Source organism: Rattus norvegicus, chromosome 15, assembly GCF_036323735.1.
Source record: "Rattus norvegicus strain BN/NHsdMcwi chromosome 15, GRCr8, whole genome shotgun sequence".
NCBI classification, from domain to species: Eukaryota; Metazoa; Chordata; class Mammalia; order Rodentia; family Muridae; genus Rattus; species Rattus norvegicus.
The window spans coordinates 50,750,009-50,757,253 of NC_086033.1; positions in this window are offsets into that span (position 1 = coordinate 50,750,009).

Here is a 7,245-nt window from a genome sequence, read left to right on the forward strand (position 1 = left end):
TACAAAGGATAATAAAGGGTAAAGCCCAACATAAGGAGGCGAGCTATACCCTAGAAGAAGCAAAAAACTAATAGTCTTGGCAACAAAACAAAGAGAAGAACAACACACGAATATATATATATATATATTTATATATATATCCAAATATGAATATAACAGGAAGCAATAACCACTATTCCTTAATATCTCTCAACATCAATGGCCTCAACTCCCCAATAAAAAGACATAGATTAACAAACTGGATATGCAACGAGGACCCTGCATTCTGCTGCCTACAGGAAACACACCTCAGAGACAAAGACAGACACTACCTCAGAGTGAAAGGCTGGAAAACAACTTTCCAAGCAAATGGTCAGAAGAAGCAAGCTGGAATAGCCATTCTAATATCAAATAAAATCAATTTTCAACTAAAATTCATCAAAAAAGATGAGGAAGGACACTTCATATTCATCAAAGGAAAAATCCACCAAGATGAACTCTCAATCCTAAATATCTATGACCCAAATACAAGGGCACCTACATACGTAAAAGAAACCTTACTAAAGCTCAAAACACACATTGTAACTCACACAATAATAGTAGGAGATTTCAACACCCTACTCTCATCAATGGACAGATCATGGAAACAGAAATTAAACAGAGACGTAGACAGACTAAGAGAAGTCATGAGCCAAATGGACTTAACAGATATTTATAGAACATTCTATTCTAAAACCAATGGATATACCTTCTTCTCAGCTCCTCATGGTACTTTCTCCAAAATTGACCATATAATTGGTCAAAAAACGAGCCTCAACAGGGACAGAAAGGTAGAAATAGTCCCATGCGTGCTATCAGACCACCACGGCCTAAAACTGGTCTTCAATAACAATAAGGGAAGAATGCCCACATATACGTGGAAACTGAATAATGCTCTACTCAATGATAACCTGGTCAAGGAAGAAATAAAGAAAGAAAATAAAGACTTTTTAGAATTTAATGAAAATGAAGGTACAACATACCCAAACTTATGGGACACAATGAAAGCTGTGCTAAGAGGAAAACTCATAGCTCTGAGTGCCTGTAGAAAGAAACAGGAAAGACCATATGTCACCTGCTTGACAACACACCTAAAAGCTCTAGAACAAAAAGAAGCAAATACACCCAGGAGGAGTAGAAGGCAGGAAATAATCAAACTCAGAGCTGAAATCAACCAAGTAGAAACAAAAAGGACCATAGAAAGAATCAACAGAACCAAAAGTTGGTTCTTTGAGAAAATCAACAAGATAGATAAACCCTTAGCCAGACTAAAGAGAGGACACAAAGAGTGTGTCCAAATTGACAAAATCAGAAATGAAAAGGGAGACATAACTACAGAATCAGAGGAAATTAAAAAACTCATCAGATCCTACTACAAAAGTCCATATTCAACAAAACTTGAAAATCTGCAGGAAATAGGCAATTTCCTAGACAGATACCAGGTACCGAAGTTAAATCAGGAACAGATAAACCATTTAAACAACCCCCTAACTCCTAACGAAATAGAAGCAGTCATTAAAGGTCTCCCAAAAAAAAAGAGCCCAGGTCCAGATGGGTTTAGTGCAGAATTCGATCAGAGCTTCATAGAAGACCTCATACCAATACTATCCAAACTATTCCACAAAATTGAAACAGATGGAGCACTACCGAATTCCTTCTATGAAGCCACAATTACTCTTATACCTAAACCACACAAAGACCCAACAAAGAAAGAGAACTTCAGACCAATTTGCCTTATGAATATCGACGCAAAAATACTCAATAAAATTCTGGCAAACCGAATCAAGAGCACATCAAAACAATCATCCACCATGATCAAGTAGGCTTCATCCCAGGCATGCAGGGATGGTTTAATATACAGAAAACCATCAACATGATCCATTATATAAACAAACTGAAAGAACAAAACCACATGATCATTTCATTAGATGCTGAGAAAGCATTTGACAAAATTCAACACCCCTTCATGATAAAAGTCCTGGAAGGAATAGGAATTCAAGGCCCATACCTAAACATAGTAAAAGCCATATACAGCAAACCAGTTGCTAACATTAAACTAAATGGAGAGAAATTTGAAGCAATCCCACTAAAATCAGGGACTAGACAAGGCTGCCCAATCTCTCCCTACTTATTCAATATAGTTCTTGAAGTTCTAGCCAGAGCAATGAGACAACAAAAGGAGGTCAAGGGGATACAAATCAGAAAAGAAGAAGTCAAAATATCACTATTTGCAGATGATATGATAGTATATTTAAGTGATCCCAAAAGTTCCACCAGAGAACTACTAAAGCTGATAAACAACTTCAGCAAAGTGGCTGGGTATAAAATTAACTCAAATAAATCAGTAGCCTTCCTCTACAAAAAGAGAAACAAGCCGAGAAAGAAATTATTGAAACGACACCCTTCATTATAGATCCAAATAATATAAAGTACCTTGGTGTGACTTTAACCAAGCAAGTAAAAGATCTGTACAATAAGAACTTCAAGACTCTGAAGAAAGAAATTGAAGAAGACCTCAGAAGATGGAAAGATCTCCCATGCTCATGGATTGGCAGGATTAATATAGTAAAAATGGCCATTCTACCAAAAGCGATCTACAGATTCAATGCAATCCCCATCAAAATACCAATCCAATTCTTCAAAGAGTTAGACAGAACAATTTGCAAATTCATCTGGAATAACAAAAAACCCAGGATAGCTAAAACTATCCTCAACAATAAAAGGACTTCAGGGGGAATCACTATCCCTGAACTCAAGCAGTATTACAGAGCAATAGTGATAAAAACTGCATGGTATTTGTACAGAGACAGACAGATAGACCAATGGAACAGAATTGAAGACGCAGAAATGAACCCACACACCTATGGGCACTTGATTTTTGACAAAGGAGCCAAAACCATCAAATGGAAAACAGAGCATTTTCAGCAAATGGTGCTGGTTCAACTGGAGGTCAGCATGTAGAAGAATGCAGATCGATCTATTCTTATCACCCTGTAGAAAGCTTAAGTCCAAGTGGATCAAGGACCTCCACATCAAACCAGATACACTCAAACTAATAGAAGAAAAACTAGGGAAGCATCTGGAACACATGGGCACTGGAAAAAATTTCCTGAACAAAACACCAATGGCCTATGCTCTAAGATCAAGAATCGACAAATGGGATCTCTAAAACTGCAAAGCTTCTGTAAGGCAAAGGACACTGTGGTTAGGACAAAACGGCAACCAACAGATTGGGAAAAGATCTTTACCAATCCTACAACAGATAGAGGCCTTATATCCAAAATATACAAAGAACTCAAGAAGTTAGACCGCAGGGAGACAAATACCCTATTAAAAAATGGGGTTCAGAGCTAAACAAAGAATTCACAGGTGAGGAATGCCAAATGGCTGAGAAACACTTAAAGAAATGTTCAACATCTTTAGTCATAAGGGAAATGCAAATCAAAACAACCCTGAGTTTTCACCTCACACCAGTGAGAATGGCTAAGATCAAAAACTCAGGTGACAGCAAATTCTGGCGAGGATGCGGAGAAAGAGGAACACTCCTCCATTGTTGGTGGGATTGCAGACTGGTACAACCATTCTGGAAATCAGTATGGAGGTTCCTCAGAAAATTGGACATTGAACTGCCTGAGGATCCAGCTATACCTCTCTTGGGCATATACCCAAAAGATGCCCCAACATATAAAAAAGACACGTGCTCCACTATGTTCATAGCAGCCTTATTTATAATAGCCAGAAACTGGAAAGAACCCAGATGCCCTTCAACAGAGGAATGGATACAGAAAATGTGGTACATCTACACAATGGAATATTACTCAGCTATCGAAAACAATGACTTTATGAAGTTCGTAGGCAAATGGTTGGAACTGGAAAATATCATCCTGAGTGGGGTAACCCAATCACAGAAAAACACACATGGTATGCACTCATTGATAAGTGGCTATTAGCCCAAATGCTTGAATTACCCTAGATGCCTAGAACAAATGAAACTCAAGATGGATGATCAAAATGTGAATGCTTCACTCCTTTAAAAGGGGAACAAGAATACCCTTGGCAGGGAAGAGAGAGGCAAAGATTAAAACAGACACAGAAGGAACACCCATTCAGAGCCTGCCCCACATGTGGCCCATACATATACAGCCATCCAATTAGACAAGATGGATGAAGCAAAGTAGTGCAGGCTGACAGGAGCCGGATGTAGATCGCTCCTGAGAGACACAGCCAGAATACAGCAAATACAGAGGCGGATGCCAGCAGCAAACCACTGAACTGAGAACAGGACCCCCGTTGAAGGAATCAGAGAAAGAACTCGAAGAGCTTGAAGGAGCTCGAGACCCCTTATGAACAACAATGCCAACCAACCAGAGCTTCCAGGGACTAAGCCTCTACCTAAGGACTATACATGGACTGACCCTAGTTCTGACCTCATAGGTAGCAATGAATATTCTAGTAAGATCACCAGTGGAAGGGGAAGCCCTTAGTCCTGCTAAGACTTAACCCCCAGTGAACGTGATTGTTGGGGGGAGGGCGGCAATGGGGGGAGTATGGGGAGGGGAACACCCATAAAGCAGGGGAGGGGGAGGGACTAGGGGGATGTTTGCCCGGAAACCGGGAAAGGGAATAACACTCAAAATGTAAATAAGAAACACTCAAGTTAATAATAAAAAAAAAACTAAACAGAGAAATACTGGAGCTAATTGATAATGATAAGTCAAATGGACCTAACAGATATCTACAAAACATTTCACCCAAACACAAAAGAATATACCTTCTTCTCCGTGCCCCATGCAACTTTCTTTAAAATTGACCACATACAAAGCAAGTCTCAAGAGAAACAAGAAAATTGAAATTATGCCCTGCATCCTATCTAAACACCTCAGATTAAAGCTGGATATATAACAAAGAAACAATAAAAAGTTTACAAACTCATAGAAACTGAACAACTTGGTACGTATGAAAAAAATGGATCAAGACAAAAATTAAGAAATTAAAGACTTTCTAGAATTTAATGAAAATGAATGCATAGCATATCCAAAGTCATGACACACAATGAAGGCCCAATAAGAGGGAAGTCCATAGAACTAAGTTCCAACCTTTAAAACAAATTAACAGCACACCTGAACGCTTGAGAACAAAAAGTAATCATACCCAGGAGGAGTAGATGACAAGAAATAATCAGACTTGGGGCTGAAATTAAAAAAATTGAAACAAAAAACAATACAAAGAATCAATGAAACAAAGTATTGGTTCTTTGAGAAAAGTCACTAAGATTGACAAATCCTTACCTCTAAAAATGATGATAACAAAATATTCTTTAAATGATATTTAGACTATGTTTGGTAAATGAAGCATAAATAAATTTCATAATTAGGCTTGACTCTCATCACCAAAATGTCTCATTATGTACATCAAATATTCCCAAATATGAAGACACTTGAAATTTGAAAGACTTCTAGTCTTTCAGATAAGGGATACTTAACCTGTACATGTAACATGATAAAAAGGTACTTTAATCTTGTGGTCATCTCACAAAAATAAAGCCCCTCTTCAGCCACAAGAAAGATATCATACAAATCCAAAATCCCAAAAGAGAGACATTCTACCAAACTCTCTGTGAAAATTAATGGTTTGAAATTAGCATCACCAAAAACAACAAAAATCTGAAAATGTATCAAATTCAAGAGGAACCCAAATAAGCATGATGAATGAGTTTACTGCATTATCCTGGATGTGACCCTACAACAGTAAAGACAATCAGTAAAATACAAGGATGGGCGGGCAAAATGGCTATACCAGGATGACGACCCAACTTCAGTCCCTAATATCCACAGAGAATGGAGAAAGCATACATGTATGCATATATATGTATACGTATGCATATACATATATGTATATCTAATATAGTTATAATTATAGTTGTTATAGTTACAGTTGTTATGGTTACAGTTATAGTCATAGTTGTTATAGATACAGTTAGAGTTGTTGTAGTTACAGTTGTTATTGTTAGTTAGAATTGTTATAGTTACAGTTGTTGTCATTACAGTTACAGTTGTTATAGTTACAGTTATAGTTGTCATAGAGTTATAGTGTTAGTTATATTATATTTATGTAATTTACATATATAACTTTAAATAATTGTTAAAATAAGAAGATATTCACATATACCTCCTTGGAAACACAACCAGCAAGGAAACTGACCAACACTGGTGATTATGAAAGAACTGGAAGGCAAATTCCACTTGGAATTCTACATCTGTCAAAAAATTTCTTTTGAACAAAAAAAATTCATGTTTGTGAATTGCCTTAACCAAACACTCTGATATTGAAATAATTCACCATTAAAAGATCCATACACATAAATTCTATAAGAAATAGTTCCAGCATTAAAGAGGGAAAGCAAAGCTGTAGATCTACACAGAGGAATAAAACCCACCAAAATGTGCATTATATACATAAATTTGTACTTTTTATCCCTTAGATAAATTTAAAGATCATTGGCTGTGTAAATATTCCTTTGGTTTTAGAAATTATGGAGGTGTACTGTGGGTTTAGAACAAATACATAATTATTGTACTATAAAAGAATGCAGTTATTATTTGTTAATTTTTAAAGAAGTATCAGGCCTCATAACAATATCATAAATGCTAGAAGAAAAGAGTTAAATAGTTATGTATAATAACTATATACAAAATATGTGGTTAAACATAGTTGAAGGTAGACAAGAAGTTAAGATGCTTACTATAAACCCAAGAATAAGCACTCAGAAGAAACAGATCACAGCTGTAAATCAACAAAATAAGAGCACATCATAAAATAAATAAATAAGTAAATTTGGGCCACGGGTACACACACCTTTAATCCCAGCATTTGGGAAGCAGAGGTGGGACATTTGAGACCAGCCTGCAGCCTGGTCCAGAACAGCCAGGCTTCCACAGAGAAAAAGACTACACAGATAAACTCTTGTCTCAAAAGAAAACCCAACAAAACAAAAGGTAAAACTCTCAATCTAAAAAAGACTGAAATCAAAAGGGAGCTGAAGAAATGGCTCAGTCATCCAAGCACTTACCTGGCAAACACGAGCACCAGAGTTTGCATCCTGAGAACCCACGTAAAAAGCTGTGCACAGCAATGCACACCTATAACTCCACACTACAAGACGGAAGCTTATTCCTAGAAGCTTGCTGGCCACTAGGGACTGGCACCCAGAACTGTCCTCTGGCCTCC